This window comes from Theropithecus gelada, chromosome 4 (genome assembly GCF_003255815.1).
Source record: "Theropithecus gelada isolate Dixy chromosome 4, Tgel_1.0, whole genome shotgun sequence".
NCBI lineage: Eukaryota > Metazoa > Chordata > Mammalia > Primates > Cercopithecidae > Theropithecus > Theropithecus gelada.
The window spans coordinates 125534767-125551097 of NC_037671.1; positions in this window are offsets into that span (position 1 = coordinate 125534767).

Sequence of the window (16331 nt, forward strand, 5' to 3'; positions counted from 1 at the left end):
ATATTTAAGAGATTTACTCAACATCGAATCATGAATGACATGGATAACGACAGAACCTAGAACATACTGATGGCTTCAAGATGAATATAGGATGTCCACCCTATTCAAGCTAAAGTACTATCCATAAAATAAATGGATAAAAAACCACCATTTGTCAATGTAAAGCGTAGTTACCATAGTACTTGGAATAAAATGGCATTTGTAAATGTCTTTCCCACTGCTTTTTCTCAAAAGCAAAACAGAACTGCAATGGTGCTAGATTGGGACAATTTCTCCATCTAGTGGCAGAATCCTTAATGTTGACCCTACTTCCAGCTTAGTATTCCAAATCTTGTATTCCTTACTATTCCAAGTATACCTTAGTATTCCTTAGTATTCCAAGTTACAGGTGGCCAGTAGGTTAGAGCTGGGTTCCTAATGCAGGAGTGTCAAAGCGGCATTATGAATATACTAGCAACATGGACATTAACGGTTAAGTTAAAAGGTTCAGGGGTTTGAAACCGCCCACAGGCATAGCAAAAGTTGTTTTTTCCAAGTCAGCATTGCTGACTTTACTGCTTGTCCAACTCTGACTTCTTTAGACTCCACTTAACAGTTCTAGGACAAAGTGGTGTTTTGTTTGTTTGTTTGTTTTTGCCTTATTGAGTATAAACCCAGAACTGAAGTGTAAATAGCTAGGTTTTTAGCACCATTAGTGCCTGCTTTCCAAGCGGGATGTGCTTATTGTAAGTTATCATTTAAAAGTTTTTCTTGGTTTTACTACTACTCATTTGGCAATACCCTCAAATCAGGAGATTGATTGATGTATTTTGGGAGAATATATTGAGTAAACCCACTGTCCAGGTAGCGTTGGGAAGTAGAACTAGTTCCAGTCATCTGGACTGTGGCTTCTAATTGCATAGGTGCTGGTTCTGCTGGAAGAGGGCTGGGGGACATTTGAGAAGGGGTTAAGGGCAGGCAGTGCCACTCTGTGATCCCAGTGTCCGGTGATCCCTCTGCACAGTCGACCACCTCACTGAACACTTGTCCATCTCCATGACCCTGACTGCCCGGGTTTTGTATTTTCAGGGTCTGTTCCAGTGCTGGCCCCTTTGTGGACGTCAGTGATGCTAGTGTGGGAATAAGAGGAAAACGTTGCTGACTGAGCTTGGGCAGCGGAAGCGCACAACTGGGGAACGTGGCCCCACCGTGAAGGCTGTAGGGAGACTGAGTCACATGCCCCTTCCCTGGTACCTTAAGCTCTGAGGTTGGGGGGGAAGACCATTTTCACACGTGAAAGATAGATGATGACTTGAGAGTTTGAGTTTCTAAAGATGCCCCAGAGTTCAAATTCTAGGAATTAACATTTTAATAATTCAAACAGGGTCTTTTTGGTTATGCAATGTGGGCAGTGGCAGCTGTATACTGGAAAGAGCCTGGAATTTGGTATCAAAGGCCTGGATTTCGGTGTTCATTTGGCTTACTTGCTATGAGACCCTAGGAAAATTATCTACTCCAAAACTTCAATCTTCTGAACTGTAAAAATGGGGAAGAAAATGCTTAACCATCAGGGTGGTTATAAGTAACAAAAGAAATAATCGCCGGGAGCGGTGGCTCACGCCTGTAATCCTAGCACTTTGGGAGGCCGAGGCAGGCGTATCACCTGAGGTCGGGAGTTCGAGACCAGCCTGAACAACATGGAGAAACCTGTCTGCACTAAAAATACAAAGTTAGCCAGGCGTGGTGGTGCATGCCTGTAATCCCAGCTACTCAGGAGGCTGAGGCAGGAGAATCACTTGAACCTGGGAAGTGGAGGTTGTGGTGAGCTGAGAACCATTGCACTCCAGCCTGGGCAACAAGAGCAAAATCTCTGTGTCAAACAAACAAACAAAATATAATCTCAGAGAGTTAGACATCGCAGTTAGGATTCTGAGCCCATAAGGCTCATTGTAAGCCCAGCTCTGTTTATGAAGCCCTTATAATAAGATGCTTCTGCATAAGAGAAACTCACATGAAGCTCTCAGGCTTCCTGCCCCAATTTGGAATGCACATCCCTCATGCATGCTGGGAAATTCCTATGAATTAGCCTAACATTCAGGTGAGTGCTGAACGACCCATGACCAAAGAATATTTAGTTCACTCTTTAACACGGAATTATACAATCTGAGCACCATGTCCTTGTGGTTTCAGTGGAACTGACCAATATGTAAGGTGGGAGTGATCTTTAAACCCGCAACTGTTTTAGTATCTGTGACCTGATCCCGTTTTTTATTTTTTTATTGTCTTTGTGACCAGGTCTCCGTCTGTTCCCCAGGCTGGAGTGCAGTGGCCTGATCATAGCTCACTGCTTCCTAGAGCTTCTGGGTTCAAGCGATCCTCCCACCTCAGCTTTCCAAGTAGCTGGGACTATGGGTGCACACCATCACATCCGGTTAATTTTTAAAGTTTTTTTTTTTTTGTAGAGATGTAGCCTCACCATGTGGCTCAGGCTGGTCTCAAACTCCTACGCTCAAGCTATTCTACCACCCAGGACGTCCAAAGTGCTTGGGGTTATAGGTGTGAGCCACTGCTCCTGGCCTCTGATCCTTTTATTATATGTGTTTTCCTCTGGGAAGAGATAGTAGTGGTATATAGGAATTATGATTTCTAGAAAGACTTTTTTTTTTTTTTTTTTTTTTTTTTTTGGAGATAGGGTCTTACTCCAGTCACCTAGGCTGGAGGGCAGTGGTGTGATCTTGGCTCACTGCAGCCTCCACTTCCCAAGCTCAAGCGATCCTCCCACTTCAGCCTCTGGAGTAGCTGGGACTACCTGCTCACATCACCACGCCCAGCTAATTTTTGTATTTTTTGTAGAGGCGGGGTTTCACCACATTGCCCAAGCTCGTCTTGAACTCCTGAGCTCAAGCAATGCACCTGCCTCAGCCTCTCAAAGTGCTGGAGATACAGGTGTGAGCCACCTCACCCAGCCAAGAAAGAAATATTTGAATCATGCGTTTAAAAGGTGAATTTGATGAATACATTCCTAGTTAGGAATATGGGCAAGTCAATATGTGGCATCTGTACAAAGATTAAGACAGTTGACTTATAATCAGGTTTAAAACAGCCTAATCATTAAAACTAGAAGCTAATAGAAAGTTAAAGAGATCCACTACTGTGTTAGTCATGGTTCTTCAGAAAAACAGAACAAATAGGAGATAGATGCTATGTATTTGTACTTATGTTTATATTTCTATATACGGAGAGGTTTATGATGAGAATTGGTTCATGCAGTTATGGAGGCCAGTAAGTCCCACCATCTACCATCTGCAAGCTGGGCAGCGAGGAAAGCTGCCGGCGTAATGAGTCCAAGCTGAAAGGCCTGAGAACCAGGTGTGCAGTGTCTTGAGTACAGGCAAAGATGACCGCTCCGCTCAGGCAGAGAGAGTGAATTCAGCCTTCCTCTGTCTTTTTGTGCTAAATGGCCCTCAATAGATTGGAAGTTGCTCACCCACATTGGGGAAGGTGATCTTCACTCTGTCTACCAATTCAATACTAACCTCTTCCAGAAATGCCCTCAGAGACACCTAGAAATACTCTCTTACCCATTCTCTGGGCATTTTTTAGGCCAGTCAACTTGATGCATAAACTTAACCATTGCAAAACCCCAAATCTATTTTCTAGCATACTATTATGTTTTAGAAAGTCTTAGTGTATTACTAAACAGGAAAATTATGGTGCTGTATAATATAGATACTCCACTTATTATGACAACCTACTGAGAAATATGAGTGGTTTGATATTAAAGCTCCTCTCCAATTTCCAAGGCAATAGTTTTGAGAATAATAGCTTATTTTTCTTATATTTATGCTTATAATTCTAATATCTTTCTTATCATTAAAAAGAAGAGGCTACACTAGGCATGGAGGCACACACCTGTAATCCCAGCACTTTGGGAAGCCGAGGTGGGAGGATTGCTTGAGCCCAGGAGTTTGAGACCAGACTAAGCAACATGGCAAGACCTTAGCTCTACTATAAAAAAAAAAAAATATATATATATATATATATATATATATATATATATATATTTGGCAGGTGTGATAGGACATCTGTGGTCCCAGTTACTCAGGAGACTGAGGTGAGAGGACCACTTGAGCCTAGGAGATCCAGGCAGCAGTGCCATGATTGTGCCACTGAACTCCAGCCTGGGTGACATGTGTCTCAAAAAAAAAAAAAAAAAAAAAAAGAATTCCAAAGAAATAAATAATTATACAAGTATCATATAATGAGACTGCAAAAATTTAATATTTCTCAGTTTGGGAATTTTCTTCTTTGATATATATTCATGTAACCCAATTATTGGTAAATCAACTTTCTAAACTCAAATCCTTTAAAAGTGATTATGTTCCATCTTTGTAACAATGATGCACTGGAGGATATAGAAATGAAAATACAGAGATGACATCTTTTGATCCATTTAGAGACTTGTACAACAAACAATATGTCAAGTTTTGTCTGTAACATTTAAATTTCCTATACTTTCTTTTAGGAAACCCTCTAAATGTATCATTACCCCCTAAAGCTATCATTATCTAAAACAGTACTGGAGGCCATGCATATTTAATGTAAACCTGAGTCTACCATTAAGGTTAGCCATTATCTAAATACCTGGAGGCTAAAGCCAACCCATTATTTGGGCACACATCAGCAAAATAAAAGCTTACTATTATATGCCACTCGGTTATTGTGGCTGTTTGGTCAATTGCCGTCTTCCAGGAAAGCCTGTTCATCAAACAAAGCTGATTTTATTAGACAGGAAGGCATAACATCACCTCTATAGTTATAGTTGTGTCTAAAACAAGGGAAATCAGGGTTTGAGAATCTAGGTCCTACAATTTAATCAGACACTGCAAGGCGGAGAATCAGTTGGTATTTGGTGGAGGTTAGGACACAGCTCTGGGGTGGAGGCTGCCGTGGGTGGGGTCCTGTCCTGGAGTGCGTCTTGATGAGAAGCTATTTCAGCTGGCCCAGTTTCATCTTCCAGGTGCAAAGTGTGTCCTGGAGCAAGCAGCTATTTTTTTTTTTTTTTTTTTTTTTTGAGACGGAGTCTCGCTCTGTGGCCCAGGCTGGAGTGCAGTGCTGCAATCTCGGCTCACTGCAAGCTCCGCTTCCCAGGTTCACGCCATTCTCCTGCCTCAGCCTCCCGAGTAGCTGGGACTACAGGCGCCTGCCACCGCGCCCAGATAATTTTTTGTATTTTTAGTAGAGACGAGGTTTCACCGTGTTAGCCAGGATGGTCTCGATCTCCTGACTTCGTGATCCGCCCGCCTCGGCCTCCCAAAGCTATTTTTTTTAAATGCATAATTTCAGTATTTAACATAAACAGTGAAAATCAATCCTAGTCTCATACTGCTTAAAACAGGGACAGAAAATTCTGTTGGTTTTAGTTTCCGTTATACAGCAAAAGCTAATTGCTACAGATGGTCACACAAAAGACAACTGCAATATTAACTCTTGGCATTCATTAGTAGTTTAATTGTTATAAACAACAACACTTGTTATTTTTAACTTATACATATGTCGGTAGATAAAACAAATAACTATAAGAACTCTTACAGTAATAACATTCAAGTGTTTTGGTAAAATAATTTATGCTCACTATAATTAAGAATAACTTGATTAACACTTGAGGGTGAATTCCTACAAAATAATGGGTGTATAATGATGCTTTTGCACAATTGCTGTTTTGAGTTTATCCTAGACAGAAATAGAGAGCATGTACCCTCTTGGATAATATTGCAGTTTATCTAAAAATTTTCCAGACAAACTAAAAGGCTAAGTCATCAAATTATATCAGAACAAAGGTTGAGACTTTTGCTCCCATGATAGTTCATTGAAAGGAATAAAAAGACAAATGGCATAGATATTATAATTTCCTCTTATGTACCAACAATGTTGATGACACATCCCTTCAATTCTGTCACCAAAGAAATATAAAGAAGTTCATGAAGGTAAACTTTTGGGCAAGCAATACATATGTCCACACATCAAGTTAAACAGGAAGAGGGATTGGGTGGACATGAAGAAACTAATTAACCTTCGACATAAACACCAGAGAAAGGAATTGGAAAATACATTTTTTATTCTTTAAATCTCTCTAAAAGATAATTGACTGTTCAGCAAAAATAATGACAATGCATTGTGGGTTTATGATACATGTTTAAGCAAATATATAGTAGAAATAGCTGTAGGGTTGGGGAGAAATGAAACTATAATACTGTAAGGTATTACACTCTACATTATACTCTATGTTTTATATCATACATCATGTGGTATAATGTGACTTGAAGGTCGACTAATAAGTTAAAGATGTCTGCTATAATCTCTAAAGCAACAATTAAAATAACAAAGACAACAAAGGAGATAAAATTCAATTATAAAGAATATTCAGTTCAAAGAAGGCAGAATAAGACGAAAAAACAAATAAAAAGATGGGACAATTGGAAAACAAACAGCAAGATGGTAATTTTAAACTTAGCCATAGCTGGGCATCGTGGCTCATACCTGTAATCCCAGCACTTTGGGAGGTTGAGGCGGGAGAATCACTTGAAGCCAAGAGTTTGAGACCAGCCTGGGCAACAAAGCAAGACTGTCTATAAAAAAATACTAAAAGAATAAAAAACAAGCAAACAAAAATTTAGCCATATCAATCATCACGGTAAGTGTAAATGGTCTAAACATTCCAAATAAAAGACATACATGGTCAGATACAATTTTTTTAGAAAAGATCCAATTATATGCTCCCTACAACAAATGCAGTTTAAATACAAAAGCACAGGGCTGAGCATGGTAGCTCACTGCGGTAATCCCAGCACTTTGGGAGGCTGAGACAGGAGGATCACTTGAGTTCTGGAGTTCCAGCCTGGGCAACATAGGGAGACCCCGTCTCTACCAAATAAAATAAAATAAAATAAAATAAAATAAAATAAAATAAAATAAAATAAAAATTAACTGGATATGGTGGCATGCCTGTGGTCTCAGCTACTCAGGAGACTGAGGTGGCAGGATTGCTTGAACCAAGGAGGTCAAGGGTGCAGTAGGCAGTGATTGCCTCACTACACTCTAGCCTGGGCAGCTGAGTGAGACCCTGTCTTAAAATAAAATGAAATAAATAACCACAGGTGGGGCGCAATGGCTCACACCTGTAATCCCAGCACTTTGGGAGGCTGAGGTGGGCCGATCTCCTGAGGTCACAGATTTGAGACCAGCCTGGCCAATATGGTGAAACCCTGTCTCCACTAAAAATTTTTAAAATTTTTTTTACATCATGAACTTGCTGACTTGGGCAAGGTGCTCCGACACAGAGCATTGTGAGCTCAACCAGGCTCTGCTCAGCTGGTGTGGTGGCACATGCCTGTAATCCCAGCTACCTGGGAGGCTGAGGCAGGAGAATCACTTGAACCCGGGAGGCATAGGTTGCAGTGAGTTGAAACTGTGCCACTGCACTCTGGCCTGGGTGACAGAGTGAGACTCCATCTCAAAAAAAAAAAAAAAAGTATATATATAGGTGTATATATATATATATATATAGAGAGAGAGAGAGAGAGACAGAGAGAGAGAGACAGACAGACAGACAGACAGAGGTGGTGGGAGAGAGAGAGAGAGAACCACAAATAGATTAAAAGTTAAGATGATGGGAAAAGATGTGCCATGCTAACAGCAGTCAAAAGAAAGCCAGAGTACCTATGTCAACAACAGAAAAACTAGATTTCAGGGCACAGAATGCAGCCAGGAGCAAAGCAGGTCAAGCAGGTTTGTTATGCAGTGAAAGCAAACTGTTATAGAAATTGGTACCTATAAGTGGAGCAAGAACTGAAAACAACTGGCAACACAACTGAAAACTAGTGGCATTGGCTTTGAGATATCTGATGTGAGGCAAGGGAACTGGTTTAAATCTGAGAGAATGGCCACCCGTATTAACTAGCACAAAGTGCTGGGAAAGCTGTTTACCTGCGGTAACCGGGAGGAGAGGGGAAATATATGTCATGAACTTGCCGACTTGGGCGAGGTGCTCCGACCAGAGCATTGTGAGCTCAACCAGGCTCCGCTCAGTTGCATAAGCCAAAGACCTACAAGACAGACATGAGCTCAGGGAGGAAGTGGCCAGTTTATAGACAATATTGAGAGGGGATTTAGAGATTCCAGAACCTGTTGGGAAAACGAAACAATTTCTCATCCCCAGTCTGTACAGACAGGGGACAAAGATCAAATCTAGAGTACTGCCAGAATGATGTGGTTTCAGGATAAATTAAAAATAAAGATTGAGACTGAAACAACCTTTGCAAGACCTGTAATGTATTTTGGTGGCTTACAGAAAATCCTTCCAGCTGGACTAAAGTATCCTAAAAATCGTGAGGACACGATCCCACAACTGCCCACCAAGGCGACCATGCAGCCTGAGAGTCCCCTCACCCATTGGGTGTTTTCTGAGCTACCCAGGTTAGGGGGTGCACAGCAAGCATCTACCCCCAGATGGAAACAGGAGTTTTCTCAATTCTCAACATTGCCTCAGCTGAGCTTGTGATGAAAGTGGGTGTGAAGGGAGGAGAGGGGCAGGAGCTGGAGCTGCCACTCCTCACCCCAATGCAAGAAGTACTTTGGATCTCAACATTTCCCCCAAAGAGAGAACCATTACCTGTCACAGATCAAAGTTGAGGATAAGCAAGAGGGAGCGCCAGGTGGGTATTACTGGCCAGGTCTCAGACTGGCTTTGTTCTCCTTGGTCACCGAGATTTAGCAGAGATGATGCCAGGTTCTGGTCAGGAGCTGGACACTGTTAGAAAATATATCTGTTTTGCTCAGAAGAAGCTCTTTTCAGTGGAGCGATTTGTCTCATTGGCTACTGCTAGGCCAGATGAAAAATGCTGGAAAATCCATTTAGTAAGAAGGTGCATCTGTACATCCTGAACTGTGGGATGTCAGCTTTAACACTAGCCTGCATCAGGACCTTCCTGCCACTGCCTATTAGGGTGATCGTGCATTCATTTCCTTCCTCCTGCAAAATTACCTCCCTTCATGGAATCCCATTCAAAGCCAAGGTTTCTTGAGCACTTTCTCTTCCATGAGGTCTTGTGTGTTGGGCTGCTGGTGTTTTAGAATTTGCTTTCTATTCCTGCTCGCCACTGTCCATGTTGTTCTGCAGCTGGGCATTGATCAGGATGCATTTGAATGACGTTAGCAAGATCCCACTTTCCTCAGCCCCTTCTCTGTTTTATTTACTGTTGAATATTTCCAATGATCCAAATCAAAGTGAATAAAAAAGAGCTATTGTATTGTTAAAAAAAAGACGGTACATCTTTTCAGTAATTCACCAGAAATTTTAATCAACAGTGGACAAAGAAAAAGAAGATTGTATCATACCGGAGGAAGAAAAGGCCACCAGAGAACACAGAAGCAGACATTGTGAGAATGAAAGTGTTTGAAGAGATTTCATAATGTTGGAAATGGCCCTACCTTCAATTCCATGTTATATTAGAGACTCCAGAAGATGGCCTCAAAATAGAGAAGAGCCATCGAGCTTGATACCACCTGATGTTAAAGGTTGGAATATTAACAAAACATAGAATAGACAAAAAAGCTATGAGAGATTCAGAAATTAAACATGATTCTGATGACTCTATGGTTGAGCTTGTCTTTGGATGTAAGGCACAGGACTTGAAGAAAACACTCTGAAACTCTTGAAATGTGCTGACCTTTGAATGTAGGATTCAATAGCTAATAAAGATGCCACTATACTGGAAAGCCAGAAATCTACAGACACGTTATGAATCTACAAAGAATTATTTAAAACTAAAGAAGTAGGCTGGGTGCGGTGGCTCACACCTGTAATCCCAGCATTTTGGGAGGCCAAGGTGGGTGGATCACGAGGTCAGGAGATTGAGACCATCCTGGCCAACATGGTGAAACCCTGCCTCTACTAAAAATACAAAAATCAGCTGGGTGTGGTGGTGTGCACCTGTAGTCCCAGCTACTCAGGAGACTGAGGCAAAAGAATTGCTTGAATCTGGGAGGCAGAGGTTGCAGTGAACCGAGATGGTGCCACTGCACTCCAGCCTGGGCGACAGAGCGAGACTCTGTCTCAAAAAAAAACAAAACAAAACAAAACAAAACAAAACTAAACTAAACTAAACTAAAGAAGTAAAAGTATCTTAATGAATTCAAAGAAAGGATGTTCAAATTATCAACTTCTCTGGGCATAAAGGCAATGTCAGATTGCAAAGGGCAGTTGCTACCAAGAGCAGAAGGCTGGGTGAGCTCCATACAGAGCTAAAACGCAGAGCAGATGCTATTGGGTGACCTAGGAAGCCACAGAAGAAGATTTCACTTACACTGGGAGTGAAAATGGATTGTGACCAATTTTGATTCTCAGGGCAGCAACATAACTAATAAAAAACAAGCAAGCAATGGAATGTATTAGCAGTGGAGAGCCAGCTGATCACTGGAATGAGAAAATAAAAGTTGGAGAAGAAAAAGTAACAAATATTTTCTAGCTCAACCTGTATTAACAATACATGCTAAGAAAATGTGTACACAAAACCAAGTGAGGAAAAGATTCAGTTAGGCAAAAGCAATGTGAACCTTGTTTGGAGTTGTATTAGTTAGGGTTCCCTGGAGGGACAGGATGAATAGGATAGATGAAAGGGAGTTTATTAAGGAGAATTGACTCATACCATCACAAGGTGAAGTCCCACAATAGACAGTCAAGCTAAGGAGCAAGGAAGCCAGTTCAAGTCCCAAAACCTCAAAAGTAGGGAAGCTGACAGTGCAGCCTTCAGTCTGTGACCAAAGGTCCAAGAGCCCCTGGCACACCACTAGTATAGGTGCAAGAGTCTAAAAGCTGAAGAACTTGGGGTCTGATGTTCGAAGGCAGGAAGCATCCAGTATGGGAGAAAGATGAAGGCCAGAGACTCAGCCAGTCTGCTCTTTCCATTCCTGTTTTTATGCTGGCAGCTGATTGGATATGGTGCCCACCTAGATTGAGGGTGGGTCTGCCTCTCCCAGCCCACTGACTCAAATGTTAATCTCCTTTGGCAACACCCTCACAGACACTCCCAGGAACAATACTTTGCATCCTTCGATCCAATACTATGAGCAGATGGTGCTGCCTCTGCAAAAGCAACTGAGTATCCAGGTTGCGAGTGGAAGAGGAAGAGCAGAAGCTTGTAGGAGACAGAAATAAAAAATGTGTCTCCAACACATTTCATAAAAGGGATTCTAAAAAATCAGGTATTTATTTTAATGAGAGCTTATGATTACTAGCCTGTGGCTTATGCTGCAAGAAAGAGTTAGTGCTGAGCAGAGGAAGCCAGAAACCAACTGAGAAATCACTCAAGCCAAAAATTAATCCAATCAGGAGACAGCAGTATTTCAGAGACCAGAGACTGAAAACCAATTTCGGAAAGATCTGATCATCACATTGTTCCTTTGAAAAGTCTTCTTCTTCTTCTTCTTCTTCTTTTTTTTTTTTTTTTTTAGACAGAGTCTCACTCTGTCACCCAGGCTGGAGTGCAGTGGTGTGATCTCAACTCACTGCAAGCTCCGCCTCCCGGGTTCATGCCATTCTCCTTCCTCAGCCTCCCCAGCAGCTGGGACTACATGTTCCCGCCACCACGCCCGGCTAGTTTTTTTGTATTTTTACAAAATACAAAAGAAGGGGTTTAACCATGTTAGCCAGGATGGTCTCGATCTCCTGACCTTGTGATCTGCCCGCCTCAGCCTCCCAAAGTGCTGGGATTACAGGCGTGAGCCACTGTGCCTGGCCTCCTTTGAGAGGTCTTCTAAGGCAAGATGTACATCATGCTCTTAAGTGTTGGAACACACAGCTCACCACTGCAGACAGACACAACCATCACATTCTTCTCACCTTCAGTCCAAAGCCAATACTGGAGTGAACCTATTGACTGGCCTCTGCCTGGTTCGAGGTGGCTCTTAGCTAGACAATCATCTGCCTCTGTTCAAGGTCCCAGTTCTGCCTCATTGAATAATAGTAACTAAAATGCTTCTTTTGATCCACCTGGTGTGAGTGACCAGGGCACTCCATCTTCCACTGACATACACGAATACATTGTCTTTCTTTAAATCCAAAAGATGCACCAATAAGTGCCCCCTGTGGAGACAGCTAAGATACTTCATCCAGCCCTGGGCCAGTTCTGTTACTGTGAATCATCAAGTCTTCTGTTTCTCATTCAGTATAAAGTAATTTTGAGATTTCCTTTTTTGGTCTTCATTTACTTAGGTTTGGGGTTATGGGGAGCCTCCATGTCTCAACAGTAGATAACTTTTGGATCTAGAAGACCATACCAATCTGTTCAGAGCCTTATCTCAGGAAGGATGTTACTCTGATATTTCTTATCTCCTTGTCAGAAGGAGCAAACAATCCACCCCTAAGGAAGGAGGAAATCACTTATGTGGATACCCTCTTTCACTCTGCTTCTAAGAACAGAGCCTGAACTAGCACTTGAGCAGGGGATGGTGGCATCTGATCCTAGTATGTCATATTTGACGTCTTGTACAAACACTTGTCTCTCGTTGAACCTCTATGTATCCCCTACTACTGACGATGACTCTACAGGGAGATATGGTTTGGCTGTGTCCCTACCCAAATCTTACCTTGAATTGTAATAATCCCTACATGTGAAGGGAGGAGCCAGGTGGAGGTAATTGATCATAGGGGCAGTTTCCCCCATAGTGTTCTCAAGGTAGTGGATCAGTCTTACAAGATCTGATGGTTTTATAAAGGGGAGTTCCCCTCCACAAGCTCTCTTGCCTGCGGCCATGTAAGACATGATTTTGTAAGACATGGTTTAGATAAAGTATCTTTATCTAAATGAAGACTCTTCATTTAGATAAAAAATTCATATGCCTCTGAATTTCTAGTGAGTTTTATATTGCTTACAGTTTCCCAGCTTTGTAAAACCAAATTCTACCCTTAAGCTGTGTTGATTGGTTTTCATTAGGATCATGCTGGGTAACAAACAACCTCTAAATCTCTAGAGCAGGGGTGTCCAATTTTTTGACTTCCCTGGGCCACACTGTAAGAAGAAGAATTGTCTTGGGCCACACATGAAATACACTAACACTAATGATAGCTGATGAGCTAAAAAAATAAAAAAGAAAGGTCCATGCATAAATCTCATAATGTTTTCAGAAAGTTTACAAATTTGTGTTGGGCTGCATTCAAAGCTGTCTTGGGCCACATGCAGCCTGCAGATCGCAGTTTGGACAAGCTTGCTCTAGAGCTTACGAAACAAATATTTCTCTCTCCCACACATGGCATGGCAGTGGCTACAGCTTGGGGTCTGTGGCTCTGCTCCAAGCAGGGTGGGTCTACGTATTAGTCTATTCTCACGTTGCTAATAAAGACATACTTGAGACTGGGTAATTTATAAAGGAAAGAAGTTTAGTTGACTCACAGTTTCACATGGCTAGGGAAGTCTCACAATCATGGCGGAAGGCAGAGGAGGAGCAAAATCATGTCTTACATGGCTGCAGGCAAGAGAGCTTGTGCAGGGGAACTCCCCTTTATAAAACCATGAGATCTTGTGAGACTGATCCACTACCGTGAGAACACTGTGGGGGAAACTGCCCCTACGATCAATTACCTCCACCTGGCTCTTCCCTTCACATGTGCGGATTATTACAATTCAAGGTAAGATTTGGGTGGGGACACAGCCAAACCATATCAGTCTAAGTTCAGGCTATGGGTCTTTTCACTGGGGCCCCAGGCTTCCCGACCACACTAATCTGGGCACAGTTCTCAGGGTGGAAGGTGAGGGCTGTGAAGCTGGCAGGAACTCACCAAGCTTCTTAGACCTGGCAGGCTTCCACTTTTGTTTTCACTCTTGTTCTGTTAGCCAAAGAAAGTCACATGGCCTAGCCCTACATCAATGGGACAGGAATTACATTCCTCTTATGGAATTTGGTAAGAATATTTGGAGTTAATTGTTTAGAAATGATAATACCGTTTACCTTAAACTGTGTAACTTTGAGTCAAATAATTCATTTCCAAGTACAATAGTAATTTTTACCTATTACAAATGAATACCCTTATGTGGAGGGATATCTTCATATAGCTGTTGATGTGTGTAATTTAAAAATATTGTGTTTAAGTTCTAATTACTGCAAGTCATGTATTTGATACATGATTCCAAATGTAATTAAAATATACGATATAAAATTTAAAAAGTACAAAGCAATACAAGAACAATTTTGAGCAGATGGAGATGTTTAATACCTTGATTTGGTGATGGTATCATGGATGTAGGTATATGTCCAAACTCATTGAAATGTAGACATTAAACATGTGCCATTATTTGTATATCAATTATACCTCAATGAAACATTTAAAAAGCACTTAAAAAAGGAAAACTTATCCTTCATTTATTCTTTCTTTCATTTCAACCTGCAATTACTGTACACCACTGATTACAGAGGACTTGTGTTAATAAATACTATTCTTAAAATAAAACTTGCTTCTAAAAACAAGGAGGAAAAACTTTGAATTACAAAGGTATTTATTAATGTGGGTAGAAAAATCCCTTAGAAAACAAACAAGGCAAACAAAACAAAACTTAAAGCTTGATGCTCTTATGTGAGGAGCCAGGGTGTCTCTTGTGCATTTGAATGAGAAGGGGATCCTAGCATTATGTTTTATCCCTGAGAGAAGAACGAGAATGGGGGACACACACCCATTTTTCTCTGCAGAGCGGATTTCTCTGATGAATGTTTTTGTTTTTGTTTTTTATTTTTCTTCTGAGATAGAGTCTCGCCCTGTTGCCCAGGCTGGAGTACAGTGGCAGGATCTTGGCTCACTGCAGTCTCTGCCTCCTGGGTTCAAGTGATTCTCCTGCTTCTGCCTTCCAAGTAACTGGGATTATGGGTGTGTGCCACCACGCCTGGCTAATTTTTGTAGTTTCAGTAGGGACGGAGTTTTGCCATGTTGGCCAGGCTGGTCTTGAACTCCTCACCTCAAGTTGTCTGCCAGACTCCCCATGTGCTGGGATTATAGACATGAGCCAACACGCCCAGCTGAAAGTTTTAATGAGAAAACATTTTTCCAAATCCTCAACTTCCACGTATATTCTTTCCTAAAATTGATCTGCCAGAGAAGGTTCTTGGGGTGGAAGTTCTCCCATCCCACCCCTGTCATGGTTGCCTTCTTCCACTTCAGAGAGAAAGGGTTCCTGCTGGCTCACTGGGACCTGCATTGGCCCAGGTGCTAAAACCTCCAGATGCCCAACAAAGGACAACTGGACAATTCCAAGGCATCGTGAAGGTCCCAACATTTACCTCCAATAAATCCCAAGAAGAATCTCCATGATAGAAGGTGCTCTCGTCCCAGAACCCAAACGTGTAACTTTGGTTCTAGTCACCTGCAGAAACAAACTGGTTGATCTGAATGCCAGGTTAAATTCCTGGGACACAAAACCTGTTACCATTTCGGGTACTTATTATTTGTGTGTCACTATTCTAAGTGCCTTACATATGTGAATTCAACCTCCTCAGAAACCTATCCTATTTCTATAGAAAGGAAACTGGAGGTGTGGAGAAGTGAGCTGTCCTGTGCAAGGTCCTGGGTACACTTGTCAGTGGAGCAGGCGGAGTGCAGAGCCCACACTCAGGTGCACTTCCTGATCTCACCTTGGAGGGTCCGAACAGGTACAGACATAGTGCTGCAATTCTAAGAGGAAGAAGATCTCTGTGAGTTGGTAAACTCTCGAGGGGCAGCCAGCACACCAGGTAACAGAGGAAGAATGGCTTAGCCTAGCCTTACAAAACCCAGGACTGGATGCCAGGTGGGAGGTGGTGGGTGGAGGAAGAGGCAGGTGGTGGGGGTGAGGGTGACGAGTGGTGATGTCATGTGGCAGATGCAAAATGCTGTAGGTCTGAATGGAGAATGGAGGCACGAGAGCGGCAGGTAGGCCCTGCAGAGCACCAGCTGCAAATGCGTTCACTCCCCAAACCTTCAAATGCTGCTGCTGTCACTGTCCCTCCCTCCCTTCCTTTCACGAGCATGTACTGAACACTCATTATGCACTTGGCTTGGCATTAGGTGTGCAGTGGTGAGGAACAGGGAGGGGTGAAACCTCACTGCGTTGTCTTGGCACTTGCTGTCTAGTGGAGGTAACCCACACTCAACGGAAAAAAGCTTTTAAAAGGAGATACATTCTGATGATGATAAATGTTACCCCCAAAATAAGCAGTGTCTTGGGAAAAAGGGCAGCTTGGATGGGGAGCATTTGAATCAATGTTGTCAGGAAATGCTTTCCTGGGGAGTTGACCTTGAAGCCAAAACATGAAGGTCAGAAAGAGCCAGA